The sequence below is a fragment of the Humulus lupulus genome, chromosome 4 (genome assembly GCF_963169125.1).
Source record: "Humulus lupulus chromosome 4, drHumLupu1.1, whole genome shotgun sequence".
Lineage (NCBI taxonomy): Eukaryota > Viridiplantae > Streptophyta > Magnoliopsida > Rosales > Cannabaceae > Humulus > Humulus lupulus.
In genome coordinates, this window is record NC_084796.1 from 158848313 (window position 1) to 158875752 (window position 27440).

General features: G+C 35.0%; 1 pseudogene; it reads right to left on the reverse strand.

Annotated features, from left to right (window-relative positions):
- Positions 1–383: 383 nt before the first annotated feature.
- Positions 384–25767, reverse strand: LOC133830929 (putative 3,4-dihydroxy-2-butanone kinase; annotated as a pseudogene).
- Positions 25768–27440: the final 1673 nt, after the last annotated feature.

Genomic DNA, 27440 nt, shown 5'->3' on the forward strand with positions numbered 1-27440 from the left:
CTTCTTTGATGGTGCATTATTGCCATTACAAATCGTATTTATGACAGCATGCTTGGAAACCTAATTGAGATCATAGTGGTCGTTAAAAAAAAGAGGAAAACTGGCACCAAATAAAGGAAGAAGTAAGGAGCACAAATGAATATTCAAAAGTTCAAGAGGTTCGTTTACTCCCAAGAGAAAACCTATGGCCTTAGCCAAATGTACAAACAAAAATAATCAAAAGAAAATGCTATCTGAAATTTATTTTCTCAGGTACTTTGTCCTTTTAGCCGCTCTCTGGCTCTCTTTGCAAGAAGAATATAAAATTTCAGGATCTAAGAGAACAACAACAGAAGATCGAGATGCGTGTGAAAACATATCCAAAATCTAAAGGCATATTGAAATAAATAAAAAAAAATCAATACAAATAATCATTAAACCACATGAAGACATAAATGACAAAGAGCAAAGAGCAAAGAAGAAAAGAAGAAAGCTTAAAATTGTTAAGACCGTAAATTATAAATGACAAAGAGCAAAAAGAAAAGAAGAAAAAGAAAAGGATTTTGTTGGTTGATCTGCAGCCAAAAAAAGGAGCACGAATTGATCATCGACGCATAAGGGGCAGGGCGTACACATAATCACAAAGGCTGGCACTTGTCCTTAATAGCTAAAGCTGCTGCTCTATACCATGATGCTGCAGCCATTGCTCCTGGATCTGGAACCGATGCAAGTATCTCCTCAGGCACATAGGTTGGCCGGCCGGCCTACACAAACAATGCATTAGCTTAGGATCCATATGATAAAGCTTTCTTCAAGTGTGACAAATTTGTTGACTATGAATATTGATAGACTCCTCACAACAAGACTATTATTTCTCTTTCTTAGTTACCTTACATGACCAACAAAAAAAATGAAATACAAGCAGAAAATGAAATAGCATAAACTGAGAGCAGAAAATAGAGAACCCTGAGAACGTTTTCCTGATGTTTAAAATATGTGGTTTTTTTTCTTTTGAGCTCTCAGTTTTTGCCAGCCTCTTATTGATAAAAATCCAACAAGGAAATGTCTTCCCACTGTTTTCCTTTGTAGAATCCATGTTCCCTTAATCTTTGTTTGGATCTTAGATTTTAGGAAGGAAAAAAATGATGAATGCTAAACATTTTATTTTATTGTATTTGGATTCAAACAAGAAATTTTAAAAATGTTTTTTATTTTAGAAAAATAAAAGTTAAATGTAGTGTAATTTTATAATATTTAAAACAATTTTAAATATATTTAGAAAAGTCTAAAATATTTTCATCCATCTTTTCTCCTTCAAAGTTTTTCCTTAGTAAAATCGAAGATCCAAACAAAGAATTTGTATTGTTATTTTTGTTAGTAGAAGCCAAATCTCCAAGAGGGAAGGTAAATGATGCTAATGAAAGGAAAAACAAATTGCAATAGGCGAATAAAAAAAAGGCAAAAGCAAAAGGATCAGAAATAGCTTTACCTGTGCTTGCATGTGTATGGTTGACTCAACCCCAGCCAAAGCTGCTTCGAATGAAAGGAGAAAAGCAGTAATAGAGTCTTCCCCAGCATTTAACTTCTGTATGTGAAAAGGGTTATAAGCACAAAAAACCACAGAATGAACCCGGAATTAAATAACAATAATAATGATCTCCTGGAGAACTGTTGAAGCTGGAATTAAGGCATCTAACAATGTGCGATAGCTAGCACTGGCTCCCCCATATTTACTAACTGCGGCAATAGCAGCTTCGAGTGCTTCAGCCCCTGGAATAAGAAAATGATAAGTCAAGATGAGCTAAGGCTAGTTACTATTGCAGTATGCAATCATCTCACATTTCTTTGTTGTGACATCTGACCGGGTGCTTGTTTTTAATTGTGCATAAAATGCCTTACAAAATATACTATATCTAGTGAAAAAAACAAGCAAACAAGTCTTGGTAGTTATTCAACTGAGACTAATCATATTAAGAAAGGAAAGCTAAATCAAGATAAAAATTAGGAGAAGTAAGAACATGATCCCGCTTGTTCCTCCCATAACTCTTCCAATAGATGATCTGATTTCATTCACCGTTTCAGCAGCATCATTCAGAGGATAACTAAGAATAGAAACCAGAAACTAATTAGTTATCCCCTACCATTTAGTGTAAGATCTTTTCTACTTCTAAAATGAGGGGGGAAAATTATGTTAAAAAGAAAAACTACAAGAAAGAGAACTACATCCTCCCAAATCTAAAAATAGAGCCCAAACATAACAAAAAAAATATTACATATATAGTATATCTCCAACTCAACAAAAGAAAAGAAATTTAAATATCTTTCCAAACGTTGTTGTACTAATATTATTATGTTCTATAATATTATCATTCTTTTATGCCCAAAAACTCCCTAAGCCTGGCTTGAGTGCAAAACTGGAACCCAACCAAATCTTGCATATTTTGGGAGTACATTTGAAATATCTATATCCACCGTCTCATTGCAGCTCTTACAAAAAAAAAGTACATCAAGAACGGGTCTACACGGGGTAGAACAACCTCCTTTTCAACACATACAATTTACAAGAGTTAGAAGCCAAGCAAAAGCCTGAACTTTTTTTGGTAGAGACTTTGGTCTTCCATCCAGATATATTCAGTGGAAGAAAAAAGAGAAACCAAAGAATTATCTAACAGGAAAAGAACATGGGATTTACAAGGAAAGAAACCCAGAAATATCCACTCTAATCTGGAATAATCCTTCAAAATATTAGATTAATAAATAAAGTCAAATTCTTCTCCTTCAGATTCCTAACAATTATATAAAACACAATAATATTATCTTTCTATTCTAATATTTTCCTTTAATTTTAAGAAGAAGAAGAAAGTAAAATAAGACTCACGTTTCCAAGTCCTCTAATATCGCAGCTGCACCTTTATACATCTGCACATAAGAAAGTAAAATAAGAGTATAACAAGCAACATACCATGAACCCAACAATAAATAGCATAAGATAGTAGAGACAGATTGATAACACTCACTATTGACCCACAGTCACCATCACCTGCTCTACTGTCCCACTCATTCAAACTATCCACGATCTTGATTACTGCATTTGCAGCTGCTTCAATAACCGCCTCAAGAATCTGACCTTCTTCACTCAGCTGAAGCGGCCGACCTAATGACTAATAAAACAAGCAAACAAATATAGAAAGTCAGGCTATAATCTTGTAGCTAAAGTTATCAGGGATAGCAGTAATCTTATATATAAGAAAAGACTAGTCATTATGCTTGATGGAAGAACGAACAATGTACACAAGATTTTAATGTTAGAAAGGTGGCCAGATTAAAACTAATACAACCCTTCTAATTTATGATACATAAGGAAAACAAACACCAATGCAAATCCCTAGAAAAGAATGCAAAAATTACATTATTAATTGAGGCCATCAGAACTCCAGTTGTAACATGGTAATAGTTGACATCCATTGAAATTCAAAAAAGTTTGACAGTTAGTGACATTCAAAAGGCAAAGATAAGTGATGAGCATGGACCATATCAAATTAAAGGTTCAAGTTTATTTGTCTATTTTGAATTATGATAATATGGAACGTAGCTTCTACAATTCAAACTATGGTGCCAAATTATTTAAAGAACCTCATGTATCGGCCACTTAAAAAAAAATCTGCATTAACAAAATTGGTCTTTTCCTAATTCAAATCCCAAGTTATTGTACCACCTGTTTATTATTATTATTGTTGTTGAGTGAACATACCTCATCACTCTTTGTAGAACGAGATGGAGGGACTGGAACAGGAATCTTGGGTGGTGGATGACTACCTGCAAGGACAGCTACAGAGCTCAAAAAAAAACTTGGACTTTTTTTTTCGAGGATTCACAGGGTACAAATTATTTTTGGGGGCAAGATAAATATATAAAATTGTGTGTGTGTGTGTGTGGGATTTATTTTGCTAGAAAAATATATATTAAAACCTAATGAATAAAACAATATTAAAAGAATAATACAGACCGTCAACACCAACAGGCCAAGCTGGAGCTTTAGTTGGAGCATCCAAAAGTTGCAAAATAGCTTGATCCGCTTTCATGATGGAAATCGAGAAACCTGACAAGGATAACAATGAGAACATTTTTCTTATGTTTTATCGATAAGCTATTTCTTACTTTCTTTCTAAATCCAGACCTGCCATATCAAGAGAAGTCCTAAATGATCCTGTATACACTCTATCAACTGCCAGTCCATGCTCCAGTTGCAACTTTGCTACTGCATTTCTAGAAGCAATCATCAGTTCCATCACAGGAGTGGCACCTAAACTGCAATGAATTAGCATTTATTTTATAATTCATTCAAATGAGGATGCATCATAGTAATTTAATAACCATCTCTACATTCATACGTATTTTAGCCTCACAATTTGATTCTGATAAAAAAAAATACACACATACAAGTCGCACACACATCTATAAGTTTACATAGATGAAAATAAATTAGCATAATCTACCCGTTAATCATTAGGACAACTCTGTTTCCTCTCGCAATCGGAACATAGTTGGTCTCCTGCAAACAGCAATATTTTGACAATGTGAGATTGGATATCTTGTAAGATGAAATTCAAAATGTTTTCACTATAAGCTCAGCAATGCCTAATATCTAAAGGGAGTGAGAGACTTGAGCAAAAAAAAAAATAAAGGGAGTGCAAGAAAAAATTATAATTTTTTTTAATATCAGGGGGATACTTTTAGAAGATAGCTAGGAATGGGGAAAAAAAAAAATAGAGGGTGTAACATTACCCACCATAAATTTTTTTTGCTATTTTTCTAAATAACAAAGCTAAATATGTTAGTAGAATATTGAGAATGGAACACAGGAACTGAAACAAATATGGAATTGAATCCAAAATATGTTGCAGATTCATGTGTCTTTCAATTTCCATTTACCATTACTAAAAAGGCTACCAAACTAACACCCCCTGTAATCTTAGCATCTCCCCTTCCCTCCAAAACCTTTTAAGAAATCAAATACCAATCCCACCTTCTCAACATCAATTTTTATAACAAGTTTCTTGCCATTATTCTATAATCACATGACACTTCATTATTTTAATGGCTGATAATTGATCACAGCCAACTCAATAGTAAATTATTTTAATTAAAAGTGTTAAATAAAAATAAAAACTATATATCAAAGAAACCATTGTTACCTGATCAAATAAAACCATGTAGGCATTGAGATCGTGATACAATGCATGCCCTTTGCTGCTACAGTACTCCAGAGCTTGTGTCAGATGCAAAGCCACCCTCAATCTCATGGCCCATTTCACTGGTAGCATCCCCTATAACAGTGCAATCATAAGAAACAAACTATCCAAAAAAAATCACAAAATCATTCTTAGCTAAATTCAATTCAATTGAGTCGTGAATGAACATTAGAGGTTTATTTGAGAGAAGAAATATCAATTCATAAGCACTACTTTCCATCAATAGCACTTCCAAAATGATAAACAAGCAAGTACTCGGGCAATCAAGGCAATTAAATACCAATATTTCACTTTTAAGTCCCATGAAAAACCTTTTAATAACAAAGATCTTGAATGAAACATCAATTTTATTCAGTCTTAGTCATTTTGAACAAGTCAAAAACCTACAATGCATTTTTCAGCCAAACAATAACCAAATACATCTTCCCAGCTTCACTTTCAGTTATTTTAGCTTTATTTAATAAATTATCACCCATAAAAAGGAAACGAAGCGGAAGTATGTACAAACATATACATATAAATATATATATATAAAGAAATAAAGTAACTTACAGTGAAAAAGATGCTTAGCGAGAGTTTCATGGGGCATAAAATCGGCCACCAGCAACCTCTCATCTCCTTCGCAGCAACACCCAATCAGATTGGCTAATCGCTCACTTCTGAGACTCCCAACTGACCTAGCTTCTTAAATAAAACATATGAGATGATTGAGAAAAAGAAACCCTTTACCACGCCACCTCACATGAACCCAATGGCCCAGAAAAATGGCACGACAGATGACCCCAATGTAAGACAGCACCTGTGAACACAGACTCCTCACCCACGGAGAGTAGGAACCCAAGGGCCGCAAATTGGAAGGCAGAGGGATGAATCATATGGTATCGTTCCTTAAAAAAGATGTAAGCCGAGGAGAGAAACGAATCTGAGATAGTGGGCGTGAGGCAGAGATAGATCTCTGGAAGGCGTGACTTCGTGAGGCGTGACTTCTTGAGGCAGAGAAAGAACTCGTGAGGCAGAGAAGCTCCACTCTGGAGCGTGACTTTGTGAGGCGGAGAAAGAGCTCCACTCTGGAGCGTGTCTTCGTGAGGCAGAGATGAGTTGAGAAGACTTCGTGAGGCGGAGAGATGAGACAAGAGTGAGAGATGGAGACTTCGTGAGGCGGAGAGACGAGACGAGAGTGAGACTTCGTGAGGCGGAGAGACGAGACGAGAGTGAGAGATGGAGGCTGAGAGAAATTTTTCGGGTAACTTAGATTTAGGGAATTTGGCAGATGAGACTAAAAAAAAAAATTCATTTTGGCGCCTGAGGTTTATTCATATGGAGCCAAAATATAATGTTCAGTGTGTTTTTAATCACCCATCATTAATAGCACTTCTAAATATATGCTATTTTTTAATGTAATATATACTACAAATTGTTGTAGTGAGGTTCCTCTAAGGGTTGAACACTATGCTAGCCTGAGATGTCAGAATTACTACACTTCCTAGAGCGACGACATACGCCCAGTTAGTAGAAAGGACCCTTACTACAGAGGGTGCTGAAAACAAGATCTGGCGCAAGAACACGGCCATAAGAGATACCAGGAGGATGCGACCTCCCTTTACAGGATCTAGTAGGGGCGGAGGACAGACTTGGAAGTATGCTTCCAGGGAATTCAAATGAGATAGTCGACGCCGAAAGTTAGGTCAGAAATAATGACCAGGGTCAGATCCCTCCGCCAGCCCCTGAGAATTGGCAACATATACTGAAATGGAAGCTACATTACAGAGACAGGAAGAAAATTTTTCCAATTGAGACAGCAACAGGTTCCGATAAGGCTTATATGTGATAAGGCTTAAGGGCCTTGATTAGTGTGCCTGGAGGGCATAACTGGATTATAAGTGATTTAATGATTTAAAAGCATGTTATATGATTATTTGAATATCTGTGATGCATGACTATGTGTATTGGTATGCATGTAGGCCCTGATTAGGTTAGAAGGGCATAATCGTAATTTTGGCCCGTTGAGGGCATAATTGTATATATTTGTGATAAATTGATGAGACCACATTATTATGTGGATATATTTGTAATCTGTGACTCGAGGCGATCCTAGTGAGCGGTTCAGCGAAAAAGTCACAGTAGGGATTTATACCCGGCTCGGGGCGAGTCTGGGGGTATTTTTGAGAATTTAGAGAATATATTGGAGTCTATTTTGATATTGAGGAATATAAATGGCGGTTAGTTAGGTGACGGGAAGTAATCGGTAAATATTAGAGACACTCGAGGAATTAGCGGGAATTGGGTGTAATGACCAAAATGCCCCTAGGTGGATTTAAAGGCTTAGGAACTAAGGGAGGGCAAATTGGTCATTTGGCTTATAAAGGATAAGTGTTATTAGGCTTTATGTCTTAGAGGAAAGTCTAGAGTCTGAAGGAAGTTAAAAGAAGAGAAGAAGAAAAATAAAGAAGGAAAGGAAGGAAAAGGAAAGAAGGGAAAAATAGGGTAATTTTCAAGAATGGTTTGGGACTTCTTCATCATTTCTTCTGGAGATTTGAGGCTAGAATCCAAAGGAGCTTAAGGCTGAGATTGTATACCTGGGGTCTTGATCAGGTTGGGGAAACTAGCTAAGGTTGCTCATCATTTGAGGTAAGATTTTGAGGTTAATAGTCAGTTCCTAGTATTGGTGTTGAGCTGGTTTTTCTAAGCAAAGTTCTCTGGAAATTCTAGGGAGTTGAGGCTGAAGATTTGAGGAGTAGGAGGCTAAGCAAGAGTGGGAGACAACCTAGGCTAAGCTCATCCATCAAAGGTAAGAAGCTCTAGCTTTAAGCTTTGTGATTTCTGTGGTTTTGCTGAGATTTTGAGCTTTAGGTTTAGCCATGGTGAATTTTGTGATATATAGTGCATGTGATTGAGTTATGTGTGGTTGGGATGTTTGGGATGAGTGGAGGATGTTGGTAGGCTTGTTTTTATGTTTGGTTAAAGTTTGGAACAGTTTTGGTAAGGTTTGGCTCAGGGAAAATCAAAGGAGGAAAAGGCAGGGTTTGCTGTGCTGTGACTAGTGCTACAACGCTAGTCATTGGGCGCTGTAGCGCTAGGCTATGTGGTCTGGGGCATTTTAGGCTCTATTTTTAGCACTGTAGCGCTCTCCTTAGAGCGCTGTAGTGCTACCCTGTTTCCAGAAAGGGGTTTTTGGGTTATTTTCAAGGGTTTTTGCCCGAGGGTTCGGGGTTTGAATCCACCACCCCGTTTGGTGGAATTAGGGCTTCCCAAGGGCTCGGGATTGGTCCCGAGGTTAGGTTTTGGACTTGAGATTTGGTGATGATTCCGATCTATGGCTGTGACTAGGTGTACGCTAGGGCTCGAACGAGATCGTGCTTGAGGATCATATTGAACAAAGCTAGCGAATCAAAAGGTAAGAAAGCTACACCCGGTTATGTGTTTGTGATGGGACTAAGAGCTCCCTATATCTGTATGATGTCATAGATGGTATTATGCCATGGGACATGTGATAAACGGCCTAAGGGTGCCATAAATAATACTTGCGCACAGGGCGCGGCTCGGCCACTGGTAGGTGAGGACAGCTTAATATTCACTGAGCTCGGTTTAAGCGGGCCGGAGTCAGTGGGATAAATAGAGGGTGCGGCCTAAGGCATTAACCCTAGTTATCATATGTGAATTGATTTTTGATATGAAATGATATATTTGGTATGCTGAATACTTGATTGACATGAATGCTTAGACTGTTGAGTACATGCTTATGCAGTATGAGTTATCTGATTGTCTGTTGAATGATTATGCTCTGTTATTGTGTTTTCTTGCTAGGCCTTGGCTCACGGGTGCTACGTGGTGTAGGTAAAGGCAAAGGCAAGTTGGATCAATCCTGAGATGGAGAGCTGCAGGGCTGAATGTACGTAGTCAGCTGTTCGGCCATCACGGTCGAGGAGTGGAACAGGACGAGAAATGCTTATCTATATGTTTTTCCTTAGAGTGGTTAATCACTGTTTTTAAATCTTGAATCTTTTGTAAACAGTCTTTAATTATTGCTTTTGGGATCCCATGTAAAAAGAAAATGTTTATTTAAAAGAAATGCAGCTTTTGAGACCAAAATCTTTTAACCCTAGTTCAACTATAGTTCAGTGACACGTTTTGAATTAAATGACTTGATTAGCAAGTCTTGCACCTTTATAAACACATAGTGTAACGGTCTTGGCTATCCAGGGCGTTACAAGCACCCTCCGACTTTTGAGGGTAGCATAGATCCACTCAAGGCTGAGCAGTGGTTGAGCATGATCACACCCATCCTAGACTTTAAGATAGTGGTAGGAAATGAGAGAGTGGCATGTGCCACGTACATGTTTTAGGAGGATGCCCGAATTTGGTGGGAGGTGGTGTCCCAGACTAGGGATGTGACCACAATAAATTCGGAAGAGTTTAGAGATGTGTTTAATCAAAAATACTATAATGATACAGTGAGAGTTGGGAAAGCAAATGAATTCAAAAATTTGGTTCAAAGAAATATGTTAGTAACAAAATATGCCCTGAAGTTTGACAGAATAGCCAAATTTCCTTTGGACTTGGTTCCTATCGATGTGACTAGGAAGGAGAGGTTCCTCCGACGGCTGAACTCTATGATAGCCCGAGATGTCAAAATTACTACAATGCCTTGAGCGACAGCATACGCCCCGGTAGTAGAAGGATCGGGATTGTAACGCCCTGGTTACCCCAGAACAGTTACGGTGATCGGTGAACCGAAAATTTGACCCGCTACCCGAGTCCTTTGGTTAAAAACGTGATCTAGGTGTCATTAATAGGTTAAGGTGTAAAACCAGTAAAAAGGAAAGGGCATTTTTCATTAAGTAAATAAACTGCTCATGAGCCTTTTTAAAATGTTTACAAATAGTTCATGTTACAAAAGAGTTGCTACAGTTCCAAATATACAATCCCCGCCAGCCTAAGCGGCAAAAATAGGGTAAACCCCTAGTCCCTCTGAGAACTCCTTGACCGTGGCGGTCAAGCGGCCCTGTATGTACATCACATCGCCCAAGCTCTCCACTCAAGGCTGGCCAAGCTTTTCCTTTCCTTTACCTGCACCACATAGCACCCATGAGCCAAGGCCCAGCAAGAAAACATAACAAAACATGATATAATATCAACAATGATCATATTAACCCTTCAGGACTATCAGTCCCACAAATAGGTGACAATAGCGAAAAGTCACAATAATGAGCATCGCTCCCTTTAGCCATGTGACGATAGGGTCACCAGGGCTTAACTGATAGGTGAATCTTTCATACGTGCGTTCAGGACAGGTGCATGGTGATTGGTCACCAACATAACCTTCCTCACGACTCTAGAGTCGAAACTATGGACAACGTCCCTTAGCCTTGTGTCAAACAGTCACCGGGGTCATATACCTTGGCTATAATCATCTGGTCGTAGACCAGGCAAGCTCTTATAAGTTCCTCGACCCTAGGGTCGGTCTGGCATTAATGCTATAGAGCCATTCAATGCATGATTCTCGACTTTAGAGTCGGTCCCTGACTAGTCAGTGTCTCAAACAGGTAAACAACGTTCAGCAGCACCTAATATGCGATCCATGTCCACGTATATCAACCAACATGCCTCAAGTATCAAACCACGCATGTCATATACCTATACAGGGTGCAACTGTATTCAAACACCGTTTTCTTACCTCTGGTTCGAGTGAGAATAATTATATGAACGACCCCTGAGAACGATCAACCTTTAAATTCCTCGACGGTCACCTGGTCATAACCAAAATATAGGATTCATCAATAAAAATGATAACTGAGGGTTCCCAACCAAATCCCAGCCCCCGAGACCTCAAATACTACCCAACCGGGTACTAGGTCCAACCCCGAGGCCTATGGTTTGAATCCCTAAGCTAAAAACCACTTTTAGAAAAATTTGGCCTTATGGGCCGCGGCCCCAAAAAGTCGTGCCGCGGCACGCCCCCAAGCCCCATCTGCCAGACACGCATGGGCCGCGGCACACAAAAGCTGTGCCGCGGCACCCAGCCCAGTTCAGTAACTAGCCCACGCACAAACTAGATTTTCCCCCTGTGCGTTTTTCTCTCAAACCAGCCTCTCAAACCATCATAAAACCTCCTCCAAACATGTAATTAAACCCCCTTACAACATCCTTATCTCACTCACACCAAACCCCAATCAACTAACACCAAAAACCTCCTTTGATTCATACTTCCCACATCAAGAACATGAATTGAAAACTATAAACAAAAACAGAGTACCAGCTGTGTTAATAGCCAAAACTCACCTTGAAACTTGTCTTGAACCTTCCACACAAGCTAACACAAGTCTCCAATCCAGCCCTTAAGTTTCCCTAGCTTGAATCTCCTCCAAGAACTCAAAACCCAAGGAAAGCAATGGAGGAAGTGGTGTGTACGGGAAAAGAAAATAGAGCCTCTATTTTGTTCTGTTTTGTTCTACAACCTTCAGCTATCAAACATCATATATATATCCACCCCTAAAAAGACCAAAATACCCCTTATGTCATCTTAAGCCTCCAAAGCCACCCCAAGGGCAAAATTGGTACATTCCGCTAAACCCGTTAATTATAATTAACACTTCCCAATTCCCGCTAATCTCAATATCCTCAAACACCAATATTTCATAACCCGTTACCTTAAAATCCCCGGTAACGCTATAACCTTTAATATCTCCCCGAGACTCACCCCGAGCCCCGAGCTCAAACCTGTTATGACCAAACCGATAAATCATGTTTAAGGATCGTCTCATGTTGAAATTCTCGAACCAATCCACATTATAATGTGGTCTCACAATATATCATTAACATACAACAAATATTCAATTATACCCTCAACGGGCCAAATTACCATAATACCCCTGTAAACAAATTGTGGACTCACATGCATGCATTTAACATCATATGATAATATAATTCTCATAAACATGCATAAACACATTTAATGGCATAATTAAACAGTTATGGCCCTCCCGGCCTACTAATCCGGCCATAAACCAAAATAGGGAATCTGGGGCATTACAGGGATCGAGATCGCACTTGAGGTCATATCGTCATTCGTACAAAACTTGAGGTAAGAAAACTACACCCTGGATGTGAGTAGGGCTCGGGCCCCTATTAACGAGCATGCTTATAATTATGCTTATGAATATCTGATTAATCATATGTGAATGCGTTGTATTTGATTATGTGATAAATGAATTATATGCTGAATTACTTATGATTGGAAAGCTCGGCTTATGAGCCGTGGTCGACATTATGCGTGTAGAATGCATGTCGCTATGGGTAGGCCACCCTGTGAGTATGGTATGCACTCATCCAGCTCGAGTGCCACTTGAATAAATAGAAGACTGATATGCACTTGTGTGGCTCTACGGTCGCATACCTGGATAATGTGTCTGCTTGAGTACAGTTGTTACTGCTAAGCATATTGTTTATGTTCTATTGACAGTATGAATTTGTTTAATTAAGTTTTCTTGATGAGCCTTGGCTCACGAGTGTTATGTGGTGTAGGTAAGGTTAAGGAGAAGCTTGGCAAGCTATGAGTTGGAGAGTTTTAGGGGCAGAATGTACATATGAAGTCTGCTCAACTGCCATGACCGGGGTATCACAGAGGAACTAGGGTTGGACCCTATTTTGCCGCTTAGGTCAGCTTATTTTGTAATCCTTTGAGTTATAAATAACTTTTAAACTTCTATTTTGGGATCCCATGTAGAGACCGAAACTTTTAATAAAAATGTTTATTTCTTTGACCAAAATTTTTAATTCTTGATCCATTAGTTACTTTAATCACATGTTATTCCAAATGACTCGTTTAGCGAGTCTAGCACTATTTTAAACACACGTCGTAATGTTCCTAGATTAGTAGGGCGTTACAGCGGTTGTTGAAGTTATATACTCGAACAACACTCAAATAGCTTGGGGTGGAAGCAGCTCCACCCTTTTCTTGATGCCTACGACTGAGGCACTTGAGAGTAATCCAATGGTCAAAGTCCAAGAGGCGTGGATTGTGATCATTAGCATAGGAAAAAGATGCCTCATGTATGGAGTGAAAGGACACCTAGGGTACGGATTACACATTTTGGGTATTGGAGTGGACTCCTCATTAATGGCACAGATTGATGGGTTAAAATAATGTCCAATTATACAGTTGTGGAACTATATTATAAAAAAAATGTGTATCTCTTAGGATTGGTTAAAATACAAAGCTCAAGTGGTATTACACAAACTAGGTGTAATACCCTAATGGTTTCACATAATAAGAGTCTACACACAATTACGCTTGACAGAGACTTATTAAATATTAGGATGGAGAAATGCAAACCCTAGTTGTAGAACAAACTCTTTGTTCTTCTTGCAAGCTTCAAACCCTAGGTAGAACACCACTTGAATCCTTTAATGGAGAAATCAAAACCAAGGCTTATGCATGATATGTATCATTGTCCAAATTCTCTATTTCCTAGCCCTTCATGGATGTTTGAGTCTTTCTTTGGCATGAAAGGGAATTGGAATTGAACAAGCCTTAAAATTCACAAAGACAAGCACTTTCTTTATGAATTTCTTTGAGAAAATTTACGATCTTGGAAGCTAGAGAAAGAGGGGTTAGAGAGAGATTTGAAAGAGTGAACAATTCTATCAAAACTCTAATACCCCTTTTATAGTGTAGGCACTGTCATGAAGTCGAACCAATAGGATCAAGGCTTTTGAACACATCATTTGGAGCTTAAAATACGTAAGTGCATGGACATGTCAGGTGATGCATTGCTTGACTATAGGCGACACATCGCCTACCAGGCGATGCATCACCTACTTGCAAGCAATGCATCATGTACAATGTCTCGTATATATTTTCAAACTTGTAGGTGATGCAATGCCATAAAAGGAGGTCTAACTTCTCAAAAGTGACCTTAAGCACCTTAAAAAATTCTCCAAATCGTTTTGGGCATTCTTAGATACCTCAATGTATCACATTTGACCTAAAATTACAATTTTTAAATGCCTACAACAGAATGTATAATTTAACACCTACATTATGTGAAGCCATTAGGGTTTTACACCTAGCTTGTTTAATACCACTTGAGCTTTGTATTTTAACCAATCCTAACATTCCCTAACTTGGTAAGATACAAAATTCTATCTCTAGCTCAGATATAGTATTAGTGCCTAAAATAAAGTGTCATTTGACTTGCACTTTATCTTAGTGAACATACTACAAAGCCTTATAGAAAGTATTGGTTGCTGAAAAGCTTGAACCAAGTATTCCTATGATAATATCAGCGATACCTCACACACCTCTTTGTGATCATTCATTTTCCCAATTTTCTCGCTTAGTACTAATATGGTCATATGATCATCCTTTCATGAAATTTCCAGGGACAAAACTTCAACTCTCATGAGAGCCGACACCACCTCTAAGTTCACATACGTGAAGTTCTTACATCACCTTTTCTACCTTTAGAGATTCTTGTTGCACTCAACTAAACTTCATTAAAATCCTTAGGTTTAACCCTCACTCGGTAGCAACCAACACTAACCATCTTGGATGGAAGTTATAATTGTTTAGTATTGAAACTATCCACTTATCAATGACTTGTTCTAACCCATTGAACTCTTTCCCTTGATGTTAACAAGGTTGGAGCTTGGTTTTCTTCATTGGTGAATCTTTTATTCTAAGAGTTTTAGTATCATCCCTCTATATGTATAACTTACTAACATTCTTGGAAGAGGTTTTGTAAATGGATCCACTAAGTTATGACTAGTCTTAACATATGAGAGATATGATTTCTTCTTGAATCAATTGTCTCACATACTCATGTGTTAGACTTATGTGTCTAGACTTCCCATTATACACAATATTATATGCTCTAGCAAGAGTAGCTTACCTATCACAATGTATCGAGATCGTCGATACTATATCCGCTGTAAAATGGATGTCCATCATGAGATCCCTAAGCCACTAGACATATTTGCAAGTTGCCACTAGAGCTATAAACTCAGCTTTCATGGTCAAGTGTGATATACAAGTTTGTTTCTTGAAACCCCAAGAGATGGCACCTCCTCCAAGTGTAACACCCAACCGGTGGTAGAGAGATTGTCTTCTACTCCCAATATCCAACTTGCATCATAATATCCTTCAAGTATCCTAGGAAAATTTGAATAGTGAAGGTTATATTCTTTGGTATTCTTAAGATATCCAAGAAATCTCTCAATTGACTTCAAATGCTTGATACTTGAGTTTCTAGTAAACCTACTAAGTTTATTAATCGCATATGCAATATCTGCTCTAGGAAAATGAGCGACGTACATTAGACTCCTTATTGCACTTGCATATTTTAGTTGAGTACTGCTCTTCCTTCATTCTTTTCAAGCTTCAGGTTTGAATCGAATAGTGTATTTGCCTCTTTGATTTTAAGATGACTAAATTTGTCAAGCACTTTCTCAACATAATAGGCTTGACTTAAAACATAACCCCCACTATTTCTTCTAACTTTGATACCTAGAATGGTATCTGTTGACCGCGTTTTTGGCCAACGACGTGAGAACGTCAAAAACAATGAAACCTTCAAGAGAAATAAAACGACACAGACGAGTTTGAAAAGAAAATAAATAACAAGCGCAATTTTTATAGTGGTTCAGCCCCAATATGTTTGTAATAGCCTAATCTACTTAGAGTTATGATTATAGATCTGTACTCAAGATCAGATGAACTGAGCCAACTGAGTTTCTTCAGTACAGATTACAAGAATACAAGAATTCTTTCAGATGCAAGCACTTTCTCTCTCTAGAAAACTCAGACCCAAAATTTCCCAAAAGTCCCAAAAGAAGAAGAAGACATCTTTCTAATCCCATAAGCCATATATTTATAGGCTTAGGATCATACATCTGATATCCCCTAGAATTGCGATATTTTATTATATTTATTATATATAAATTACAAAAATATTCAAAATTTAACAGAACACCAAATTTGTGGGAAGAATGAGAGATTCCCGCGTGTGCCAAGACCGGTTCTTGTTGAAGCTGTTTCTGGGAATCTTGACTTAGTCCTCCTCTATCTGGTCGACCCATATCTCCTTCAAGCTGGTCGAACACACCTCTACTGGACAATCACGCACTTGGCTGGTAGGACACGCACTCCTCTGGTCTAACATGGCACTCTGGTCTAGCATGCCATATCTCTCGTCTAACATGGCACTCTGGTCTAGCATGCCATGTCTCTCATCTAACATGGCACTCTGCTCTAGCATGCCATATCTCTACTTGGATAGTCATGCACTTGCTGGTAGGACATGCACTTGCTGGTAGGACATGCACTTGCTGGTAGGACATGCAAGTGCTGGTCGGCCATATGCATGCTGGTAGGACATGCGCTTGCTGGTAGGACATGCAAGTGCTAGTCGGACATATGCATGCTGGTAGGACATGCAAGTGCTGGTCAGACACATGCATGCTGGACATATTCAAGTGGTATGACATGCAAGTGCTGGTCAGACACATGCATGCTGGACATATTCAAGTGGTAGGACATGCAAGTGCTGGACAGCAAAGTCACTCCTGGTCGGATGCAACTTACCCGGTCGGTCATGACACCTCTCAAGCAGTCAAAACTCTTCATTGATGTGCTGGACCACTTCTAAGCCAGATCACTTTATCACAACTCTGAGGAGCCAATATATTTATTGACTTATTAATGTGTCTTTTACGGACCATGTACTGCCACTTGTCACCTTTATTGCTACGTCATCGATCTCCATTTTTTGGGGATAACAGTATCGACCTCTCCTAGGTCTTTCACCTTAAAATTAGAAGACAGAAACCTCTTTGTTTCTATTATCTCTCTCATGTCATTACTTAAAATCAACATATCATCTACATAAAGACACACTAGTATGACATAGTCATCACAAGTCTTAGCGTATGAGCACTAGTATGCAATGTCTGCTCTAGTACAATGAGCGATGCACATTTATCATAACACAAAAGATCGAGATTGCATTAGTTCTAGGACACCAATATCCTCCTGCAAGGCTTCAAGCTGGGTCCCAAGCTGGGTCCCTCGCTGGGCATCTTTACCCCAAGCGAGATAGATATTTATTACATACTTCACGAAGATCCAAATTCTACGCTCTCCCCTGCATGGGTGCTTGTCGTGCTTAAGCTTGGCTTGGGTCTCCATGAATTCTCGTGAGAGGTCAGGTGTAATTTATAGAGTTGTTATTCATTCAGGGTGGGCCTAGTCTACATCGTTGGCTTCTCAGGTAATTTTCAGGTGTAACACTAACTATAGTGATATTTTTTTCCCAAACATAGCTAAAATACTATTATTATGTTATTTTTTGGGCAAATATTACTAATTAAAGTGTCACTAATTCCATATTTTAGTATAGTGATGGCCAAGTGACAAAAAGAAAAACCACGCATTATAATGATGGCATTTTAAGCCCCACTACTGTAGAATATTACATTATTATTTTTATTTTTAATAAATTCCAACATAGATGCTATATTTAATTATTTTTAGGAGGTCTGGCAAATAAAATTTTATTGTTTTCTTTATAAAAATAAATAAATAAATAAATTCATAAGCTTTTTTTTTCTTCTAAATCCATCTTCATTTATATAGGCTGCGTTTGGTAAAATTTTTGTTTTGAAATTTTTTAAACTCAAAAGTAAAAATATATTTTTGTTTTATGTTTTTTTATTTTTATAAAATAAAAATGTGTTTGGTAACTATTTTTGTTTTTTATTTTTTGTTTAAAAAATAAAATATAAAAAACTTGTTTGGAAAACATTTTTTTTAAATGTTTATTTTTTATTTTCATTTTCTAAACTAAAAAATAAAAATATTTTTTGTGACCACTATTTATTATTTTAAAATAAAAAATAAGAAAATTATAGTAAAAAAATATCATATTAATAATATCCAAGTAATCTCAAATTTCAAAACTTAATATCTATTCATGAGATAACACAAAATCAATAAAGTCTACATAGTAAAATAAAAACGTATGAACTGATAATTGTCCAAACTTAAAGTAAAGTATTAAACGAGTCATAACAATCGACTAATGTCTTTACTCAATCTCACTATCGTCGACTAGATCTCCATATATGATCACCAATTTCATCACGAATATGAGTCATTTCACGTATATGAGTTCTAGAAATACTAAACTCTACACTATCAGTCAAAGTTCCATCCGTGCTTTGTAAAGTAGTGGCCTGTACTTCAGAATTTCCTTCACCTCCATCAAAATATACATCTAATTATACATTTATCCTGATAAAATTATGAATCTCACAGCAAGCAATGACGACATTATATGAAGGCATTTGCTTTAGGATTGGAAAGCGAGCCTTCAACACCGCTCAATGACATTTCTCAAGGAAGAGTGTCGATAATTGAAAAGCTATTTTTTCCTATGGGATTAAGATCTGTGTACTGGTAACAAATAATAACTTTCCCATCAATATGGCGAAAGAAAACAAGGCATGTTTGTATAGCCAGAATCAACAAGATAATATTTTCTTGATCCAACGATAATTCATGTTAGTTTTTACTTATAGATATTTAATATAAAATAATGCCAATCAACATAATAAGTTTGATAAATACTTACCTTGGGGCGGCATTAGAAATCCATAGTCTTGGTTTGTGGCACATTCTAGAAGAATCTATGCATCATTAGCTGATCCTTCCCATCCAGAGACAGCGTATGTGAACTTCATGCCAAATGAACATACACACATACCGTTCTAAGTTGTATCTACTTTCCGACCTCGATATGGTATTTGTTCATCAATTGGAACATGCGCAGAAATATGAGTCCCGTCTATAGCTCCAATACAAAATAAATTATTAGATTTTTTTTATTATATATTGAATGAAAGGAAAAAAATAAATTCAAATTTTTGTACCTTAAAAAATGGATAGTATCTTGGATCGAATCGAATTTGTGGAGGAGTTATATCAAATGAAGATGGAGTAATTAGTTCTTTGGATAGATGACATATTGCCTTCAAAACCTTCCTAACATAATGAGATATGGTTGAGGTGGAGTGCTGAAATCATTCAGAAACCACACGATGCCGCTCATTATGGCCAATCACAAATAAGAACATAGCCACTTGTTCTTCAATAGACAAATATCGTGAGTTCTTCAATAAATTTTTTTCTTTTAGAACACCACAAAATAGTTTGAAGACATCTTTGTTCATTCTGAACAAATCATAACACCTACTCCAATGGCCGTGCAACACTTTCATGACATATCTACAAGCTTAGATAGATTTAATTGATTATATTCCTCGCAAGCAAAATATAGCAAAATCTCTCCAAACTCATCATCTGAATCATCCAATAAATTATCCTTGTTGAACCGAGCAACGTTTAAATACATTTTATCCTGATAGTAGAAAAACCATTTAAATTTTACATTCAATATATAAATATATATAAACACCCAAAGTCAAAGTCAAACCATAAAACAAAATAAGCAAAACAAGTCATCAAGTCAATAGCTAAACAAAGTCATCCAGTCAATCGCTAAACAAAGTCATACAGTCAATAGCTAACAAGTCATCTAGTCAATGGCTAAACAAAGTGATTTAGTCAATAGCTAAACAAATTCATACAGTCAATAGCTAACAAGGTCATCCAGTCAATAACTTAACAAACTCATCCAGTCAATAGCTAAACAAAACTAAAGTTAATAGCTAAAGAAAGTCATCTTGTTCATAGCTTAACAAAGTCTAAACTTTTCACTTCAAATTCAACAACCAATCTATTCTTCTATGCTCTGGCATCTTTAGAAACAATGCTCTGGACACATCGTTCTCAAACTTCTTAATAGCTTTTCCATATACTTCTCCACTAATTCCATCAATTTGGTTAAGAGCTTCAACACTCTCATCCAATAAGTAATGTAATGCAGATGTTAGAGAATATATTTTATTTCAATGGAAATGGTAAGAAATATTACAACTCTATGCAAAAAATACAATGGACAAGATGATAGATAAATAAGTTTACAACTCAATGACCAGCAATATAAGTAAATGTAGAAATAAGAGAAAAGAAGTTAATTATAGGTACTAAAACTCTAAACCAAAGAATACAAATAAATATGTAAATAGAAAATAGAAGAAGGGGGTTACAAATTCAATACTATAATAATACAAGTAAATAAGAAGAATAAGAAGAACAAAAGAATGAAAACACAAACTCTCACACAACCAAAGTGTAGAGTAATGAGGATCACCAACTTGAACAAGTTTCAAAACCTTTGTCCAAAAGCTTATTTCCCCCTAACTCAAGCACTAAGGGATCTCTCTCAGATATTGGAAATGCTTTCTAGAATTATCAAGCCTCAAGGTGTTTCTAGCCAAGTGCTCTAATGGATAGAAAAGTTGTGTCTCACAAGTGAGCATTAGGCTCCTATTTATAGAGTTTTGAGACACCTTTTGAATTTCAAATTCCACCAACTCTCATGGCTGTTACCAATGATTAATTGAATGTTTATGGAATTAAAATAGAGATTTGGGAGTTATTTGGCTGTTGGAAACGTTCAAAATTGGATAAAACCGAAATTTGGAAAATGATGTCAGCCGCGGCCTAAAAAACATGGGCCGCAACCTACGATGTTTTCTGCCTCTTGGGTCGCAGCCTGAAAAACATAGGCAGCGGCGTAAGTCGTTTTTTCAACAACCAATTTTCCAAATTTGCCAAAACATTCCAAATTCATTCCCACTTGATTTTGTAACTTCCATACACATTATGGGAGTTAAAATCACATCTCTAACAGCCATATCTCTTATGGCTTTTGAGAAATTCAAATCAAAATGTGTAATATCAAATCTACACATTATTGGGTAATATTTGGGAGTTATAAGTTTTTTTTTTTTTTTTGTAACTCCAAAATATGTCACATTTGCCACACACATGTGTCCAATTTTTGTGATTCTCAAGAATATGTTACAAGGTGTGACAAATCGCATTATGTCACATTATTTAATCTAACATTATATTATTTAAAATAATATAACAGTAGATGTTTCCATTGATCTCTCTATCAATTCTGTCTTTCGATTTGCAGTTTCATTATATGTTGCCAGTACATCTGCCAAAGATGATGAGAACTTTGCTCTTTTTACTGATCGGGAGTTCGAAGTGGTTGTTGATTTACCTCTTCTCTTACTACCATCCTCATCAAAACCACTTTCTTCATTCCTAGTTGAAGGACTTATCGACGTTGCATCATCATCATTATTATGTCCACATTAGAAGGACTTCGAGTTGAAGGATGAGCTTTGGAACCAGTTGCAGTACTATCAGCAAAGATAGTGCATAATTTCTCATAAAACTTACAACCTTTCTTTCTAAATCTTTTAGCATATTTGCTAACCTACATGAAATGAAATTATATTGATAAAATATACCAATACCTATTAAAATAAAACAAGCATAAAATCCATTTTAAATCATTTTTACCCGAATAAGTTTATACCAAACTTCATCAGTCGCACTAACTTCTCCAGTCACTGTATTGTATCACATACCAGTCTCTCTCAGTAAAGACTTAAAACCCTATGATTTTGCTTTAATTGATTGTATTTGTTCCTTAGTTGCATATCACTATAATTTATTTTTGCTCGTACACAAAGCTCTTCCTTTATATATTTCCATGACTGCTTTGTAAATGTTGTGGTAATCTTATTTCCCATTAAAACTTCTTCTTCAATAAGTTCGATGAAAATTTCTTCATGCCTTTGAGTCCAAACAGAAGCCTCGTCATTGTTCTCAATAATAAGAACTTCATTATCAATATCTGTCATCTAGGTAAGACCTAAGGATTCAATAAGAATTCTAAATGAAAATACAAGATTATTCCTAAAGAAACAGCCATTTCAAGAACAACAATTAGAAACTAGATTTATGTCATATATTTGCTATCCCAAAACAACACCAGAAACTAACCAGATCATGAACAAACTAGATAAAATATTTAAAATAAATACAACAAAAATAAAAAATCATTATTAAAAATTATAATATAAACAACATTGCATAGGCATGTTTAAACATAATTTAAACAGATTAAACTTTCTAAATAGATTTCATTCATAACATTAGTAGAATTGAAAAGCTGATTTAGTTATAATTACCAAGTAAGTAATTCCAATAATAGCACTGAAGAGTATCCATATATTCATTAAATTAACAAAATAATACAATGTCAAATGAAATAAAAACACACGCCAAAAAACATAAAAGGTATACATATTATATATGTATATATATAAATACATATGTATATATAAATATATATATATATATATTCTATCATGATGTAGATCATTTCTTAGCTGAACTATCATTGCAGGGTAAAATATATAATAATAACTCCCAATGAGTTCCATTTTGACTTTGTTATTCAAGTTTCTATGCTCTATGCTCTAACATAGTTAGAAAACCTTGCTGAGTAATAGGTACTAATGCATCTCAACCTGTCTGTCTTGAAACTAATGCTAATAAAACTATACTCACCTAAAGTGCATAAACACAGAGATTGTCTCAACAACAAATTTTTGTTAGCTGAACCAAGCAAGTTTAGATTACAACATATATCATGAAAGTTTTGATACTGAGACATCAACTCCACATTTCATAATTGACGAATATAAAATTTTCATTGTAAACATAACTAGAAAATACTATATTTCAATTAGACAATTACTACTACCAAGTTATAACTGAAGTTTAGAAACCATTCTATCTTGGCTTCTAAGAAGTTCTATGTCATCCTGAGACTTGTAGCCGCTGCAATGCTTATCTCAAGTATTGCTTGTTCCATATATTATCATAGAAGAAAAAAACAGACCAAGAACCAAGGTAATACTAATCATTAGAGTGCAAATCCTCTCACGTGCTATCAACTTCAGATACCATATAATTTTTTTTTGAGATTTTTCTAGTTATAATTTAGTGACTAACTTCAAGTGATGTTTTAAGACAGGGGACGAAATGAAAATTACACAATATAATGGCTTCTATATGGTCACTCCACTAACAAAGCACCATATATATGATTGTATGGAAAGAGCTTCTCACCAAGACAATAGGAAAAAAAATATCTAGTTCAATTTAAGAGGCCTACAAGAATGATTTCATTACATTATGTAAGCATGAAAGTTTACATTGCATGTTTCAAATAAGTAGTCTTTTGAGTTGATGTTAGGACACTCTGACAAAAAAAAAAATTGGTTATTTGGAACACACGCAAAACACAAAGATTTGAAAAACTCATGTATAGCTTTATAGTAGGTCTAGAGTTAGATAGCAAGCCAACAACTCAACATATCTTCCCTCAATGCATTCCTCCAAAATGGAAAGATTTAAATATCTATTAGAAACATACCTCAATGTTTAGATAAGCTATCTAAATATAAAAAAAAACTCCAGTAATTTAGATAGCAGAAATGATGCTCGAAGCTTTGAACAACAAATAAGATTCACTGAAGGCTGATAACTAGTTTTGAAACTTTTAAACCGAGATTTCACAAGTTTAATGAAAGAAAGCATCTTTGTGTTTTTCGATAAGAAACATACAAACTGAGGACAAAAAATAAGTGCAAAAATTAAACTAGACTCTACTAAACAAAGTATTTGATAGGAACTTCAGTGTTTTTCCAGCAAACAGTAATTAAAGAAAGCAGAAAGCCCTTATATTCCTTTGTCACTTAAGCCCAAGGAGAAGCTAGAAATTAAATTTTTATCAAAAATTTTGCTGGCAATTTTTTCTCCAACGATTGGTCTTATTGACTAGCATTCTTTCATCCTAGTTATGTAATGCATAACTTCATTATTCACATAGTTCCTATGTAGTTCTTACTAAATTAAACATGTTTGAGAAATTACATTGGTTGTAAACACCTATCAAAAACCTAAAACACAGAATGTCGTTGGGGCTTTCAATATAATCAAATAGAAAGTGAACACAATAGTTGCTAAGAGTAAAATTCAAGAAAAAGAGTCGGTTGTTTGAAAAATACTAGGATATAATAAATTGTATTACACCTAGAGTAAAAAAAGTCAAGGAACATTTTATATTCCAGCTAAGGAAAACAACTTTCTTCTTTCAAATATCAAGAGAAACTCCAAATGATTCATGATGTATGTATTGTATGGCACCATAGATTCTTTTATCTTGAGACCCCATAAAAGTATACATCAACTAAATATTGAGTATCTAATTGTGAAGTACAAGATACAAACAAAGTTGCAAGCAAATACAAATCATTGACCAGGTGGCTCGAGAAAGTAAAATCAGTTTTATTATTGCAGACTATGATTTCAACTATTATGATGCTTGTGAATATCAATAGTACCAAATGATTCTTAAACATTACTAATGTTTCATAGACTCTAGCCTTTGGTCAGATTCCAAACTCATAGAGTAACTTCTCTCCCCAAATATCTAGAAGGTGAGTATCATAAGCAACCTTTTGACTTCTGATTTAAATTCAGAGTTAAAGAGATTTAATTTTATATTAAGGTTAACAATTAATTAAATTGGCCTAATTCTAGCAATTGGCTTGTCGTTTCTATCAATTAACATTCAATAATAACTCCCAATGAGTTCCATTTTGAATTTGTTATTCAAGTTTCTATGCTCTATGCTCTATCACAGTCAGAAAACCATACTGAGTAATATGTACTAATGCATCTCAACCGATTGGTCTTAGAAATAATGCTAATAAAACTATACTCACCTTAAGTGCATAAACACAAAGATTGTCTCAACAACAAATTTCTCTTAGTTGAACCAAGCAAGTTTAGATTACAATAATCAACCGTATTGCCCTCAATGAACCCACAACACAAAACAAATAACCAATTGCAAAAACAACTAAACTAATTCGAAAAAGAGCTACAATCTTAACAATTGATCAAAACCCATACAATCAATATCATCTCTTTTCACAAAAGTTAAATGAAAGAAATCCATGACCATGAGGCAAAACAATCAAAACCCATATTAGAAAAACACTTAATATGTAGCACAAAACCTAATCCCTAAAAAATAATAAATAGATTCATACCTTACTAGAAAAATCCAACCCTTAAGAATCCGATTTAGTCAGTACGCCATTTTTATATGGATTCAAGAACATTTACAATGCAAATACAAAATATCAAATATTAGAGAGAAAATGTTCTTATTGAGAAATCGATTGAGAAAAAAATGAGTCGTTCATATGATGGAGAGGACAAAATGATACCTGAAGTGGCCATGAAAGCTAATAGCAAGTGATAGTAGAGTAGATAACAATGGAGTCTCTGAGAAGAATAGGAAAACTAGAGTCTGCGATGCGAAGGTTGGAGAGGAACACCGTTTTCAAAAATATGAAAGTATAAAAAAGTTGTTTTCAAAATTTTATTAAAAGTTTTAAAAAATAAAAAACCAAATTGAACTTACCAAACGTATTTGTGCATTATATTTCTATTGTTTTATTTAAAAAAATATAAAATTACTTTTTTAATAATTACTGAACAGGCTCATATTATTAGAAAATTTTATTAATATACAACGGGATCCTCCTATTTTTATTTGTGATTTAAAAGTCATAATTTATATATTATCTCTCTCAAATTGACCTCAAGGGGCATTCAATAGACACTTTGAGGAAGTCATATAGTAATATCAATTGTGTACCTACTTTCTCAACATTTATCAATGAAAGTTCGTTAATTATAACATGAAACTAGTTACCAAATAAGTTCTGTCTATTTGGTTTTATAATATTATTTTATTATATATTTGTTTAATGAAAAAAAAAGGTCTTAATAAATCAGGCAAATTGAGAAGCATCTAAAATTTAATAATTACAGTATTTAGAATGATGTCGGGAAACTAGTTCATCATCCAACATTTTGGTAGAATTACGCAACTTGAGTCTAAAAAATGCATTACTTTTAATTGCAAGTTGCGATGGTAGGCCGGCATTTATTTTTATTACAGTAGTGGGTGACAAAAATTAATGTAAGTTGTAATAACTGTGATTAATTAATTATCCGTTGGTATTAATTTAATTAAACTGGATTTATTAATGTTGCTTTGACTAACAATACTTAATTCTCACCTAATAAAGAGATTGGACAACTGAAGAAAGAAAATAAGAAGAGAAAAATTGAAAGATATGAACAATTCCTTTGATGTGTAAATGGATTTTAGATCTACTCATGTTACATATATTTTCATTTTCATATTAATGTGGTCTAATTTCTTGAGAGTTTTATTATTTAATTTCCCTATAATATATTATACTAGAAATTTCAGAATCGGGAGATTTTATGTTACCAACTTAAATGGAAACAAAAGCGTGAGGTTGCGAAAAGTGAATTGAAAAAAAAAAAAAAAACCAAGATGGACTCTGTATGGGATACATTTACAATTGTTGCAAAAAATGTTTCATTCAAAAATTTAGTGGCTAAAATTTTTATTCTTTATATTTAACTAAAAAATAAAACCGCACTTCGTAGGATTAATTATAATATTTGCTTAATGATGTTTAAAAAAAATTAGTATATTTGTATAAAATAATATTTAGTAAATGACTTGTATCATTCCCAAGAAAATATATAATAAATTAGTTATTAATAAATATTTTATTTAAATTTAAATTAATAATATGTAGAATAAAAAATGAGAATATAGAAATTAATATAATAATAATAAAAAAAAAATATATATATATATATAGATAAAGTAGATTGTAGAAATTTTAGAATGTTAAATCACTTTTTGGGACAGCATCACCTCCTTGTGCTATTAATACTTTTTGTGTGCTTTATTTTGTTAAAAAAAAATCAATATCTCATATATTTTACATAATTTTTAGTATTATGTTCCGATGCATAATTGTAAAAACTAAATGCAAAAATTAATTTTTTATTAATGTTCATTTAATATTTATTGAAAATATACAAAAAAGTAATAATTTTCTTTTATGTTTTATTGCTAATAGATCAAGATAAAAATAAAATAATAAGGTAAAAAATTTAGCATTTAATGTTGATAGATAAATATAATACTAAAATAATAAAAATGATATTAAAATAAATAAAAAAATTGTAGCACATATGATGATGTAAAATATAAATCATGTTATATTATTGTGTACTAAATTTGACACAAATTT